The following is a 2,427-nucleotide window of genomic DNA, read 5'->3' as shown; positions in this document are numbered from 1 at the left end:
AGAGAGAGAGAGAGAGAGAGAGAAGAAAAGAAAAGAAGAGAAGAGAAGAGAAGAGAAGAGAAGAGAAGAGAAGAGAAGAGAAGAGAAAAGAAGAGAAAAGAAGAGAAAAGAAGAGAAAAGAAGAGAAGAGAGAGGAGAGAGAGAGCCTAGTTGGGTAGGGCTGGAGACCCACATGAAGCCCTGGTCTGTGTTGGTGGTTAAAATACCTCAGGCAAATGGCTTTTTCATGAATTTGTACCAAAAAAGTTGGGCATCAAATGTAGTATGAATAATAAAAAAACAGAGACAGATTTCGGGGTTCAATCCAAAAGGCAGAAAGGCAAAGCAGCCAAGTTACTAGAGAAGTCTTACCTTTACCAAGGCTGGGCAACCACAGACTAAACAGACTAAGCAGCCTAAGCCTTTCTCTCCCCTCATTTTATATTCCCTCCAGTGCTGGAATTAAGGCATGACTCCCTAGTACTCCGATTAAAGGTGTGAGCCACCACCACCTGGATTTGGTCCAGCATTGATCTTGTGTGGCTCAAGGTGGTCTTGAAATCACAAAGATCCATCTTCCAAATCCTGATATTAAAGATGAGTGCTACTGCTATGGGACAATGGCCTTGTGCCCTGTAAAGATTTGTTACTTGTATTTCAGTAAAACTGATTGACCAGTAGCCAGGCAGGAAGTATAGGTGGGGGACACCAAGCAGGAAGTATAGGAGAACTCTGGGAGGAGGAAAAGTTCAGTCAACAGTTGTTACCCAGACACAGAGAAACCAAGTTAAGAATGCCTCACTGATATAAGGTACCAAGCCACATGGCTAACATAGACAAGAATTATGGGTTCATTTAAGATGTAAGAAAGAGTTAATAAGAAGCCTGAGCTAATAGGCCAACCAGTATATAATTAATGTAGGTCTCTGTGTATTTCTTTGGAACTGAATGGCTGAGGGACCAGGCAGGACAGAAACCTCCCTTGACATGCCACCACTGCCTGACCTCTAGTCACTTAGCTTTGCCCTTCTGATTTTTAAGCAAGCTTTATTTATGAAAACATAAGTAAAGTATCATAACACACATATACACACACACACAAAGTGAGAGAAAAGTGTGTGCATGATGGACAGTGGCAAAAATATTTAGGCTCTCTAACAAGGGTTGGACAAAGAAATATGATATTTCCTGTTGTTGAGTGAAGCACTGTGGGATTATCCTTCTGTTAAAATCTATAACAGTTTGGAGACACTCCCTGGCTCCAGGCCCTTGTCATTCAATTTCATGTATTGCCCCCCCCCCACCAACCATCATAATAAGCAGTCTTAAGTCTCTGTTTCATATGCTTTAAAGCAATTAATTTTCTATTTATTTGTTTATTTTGTGTAGGTGTGCCTACACAGTCATGTATGGAGGCCAGAGGATAACATGGAGCATGAAGACAGGACAATGCTCCCATGAAGTTGTAGCTCCTCTATTGAAGACATAAGTCATAAAACAATCCCACACCAGTTTGGAATTAGGATTAATAAAAGTGTTATTTATTTAAATGAAAAACTTACAGATCACCATCCTAGACAACAGCCCTCTATGCGACCATGAAAGGAGTCTAGAAGCCAGAAGTGGAGTCCAAAGCAAAAAAGCAAGCACATGGCTACCGCTGCTTTTTAAAGCAAAGGAGACCATGCCCAAGTGGGCTGGTATCTTAAAGGCTATTGGCTGAAGGAGCAGAAGGAGCTCCCACAGCACCTCCATAAAGTTTCTATGGCTTGACCTCAGGTTGTTGGTTTGACCCCAGGTGCCTTTCCATACAGCACCATCTCGCTAGCCACCCCCATGCCTTTGTCTTGACATTTCAGTGAAATTGAAAGCCCTTTCTGGGAAAGAATTATATCTTCTGAAATTCATCTTTCAGGACCTAATCTACTCAATTATAGTTTGCTCTACTACTGAGAATAGAGTCAGCCAGAGATATTTAACAGTTTTTGGTAGAAATAATGATCATCTTGAAGTCATAAATTATGTTGGTATGTCTTTTAAAACATTATTTGTTTTATGTGTATGGGTTTTTTCTTGCACACGTGTATGTGCATCATGTGTGTACAGTGCCTGATGAGGCCAGAAGAGGCATCAACTTTCCTGAGACCTGATTTACAGACAGTTGTGAGGTGCCATATTGGTCCTGGAAATACAATGCAGATTCTCTGGAAGAGCAGTCCCTGCTCTTTCCAACCCCATAGTCTGTCTTTTGTAATAATAACCTTGAAGATATCTCAAGGTGGATCAGTATATTGGAATTTAAAGGTCTGAATTGGAGTACCAGCTCTGTAATTTTTTTCTTTTCTTTTCTTTTTAATTTTTTTTGTTACATGTGGAATTTATTTATTTATTTATTAAAGATTTCTGTCTCTTCCCCACCGCCACCTCCCCTTTCCCTCCCCCTCCCCC

The sequence above is a fragment of the Alexandromys fortis genome, unplaced genomic scaffold (assembly GCF_014885135.2).
Source record: "Alexandromys fortis isolate MF-2015 unplaced genomic scaffold, M_Fortis_MF-2015_v1.1 scaffold_56, whole genome shotgun sequence".
Classification (NCBI taxonomy): Eukaryota; Metazoa; Chordata; class Mammalia; order Rodentia; family Cricetidae; genus Alexandromys; species Alexandromys fortis.
This window is presented reverse-complemented; position numbering follows the sequence as displayed.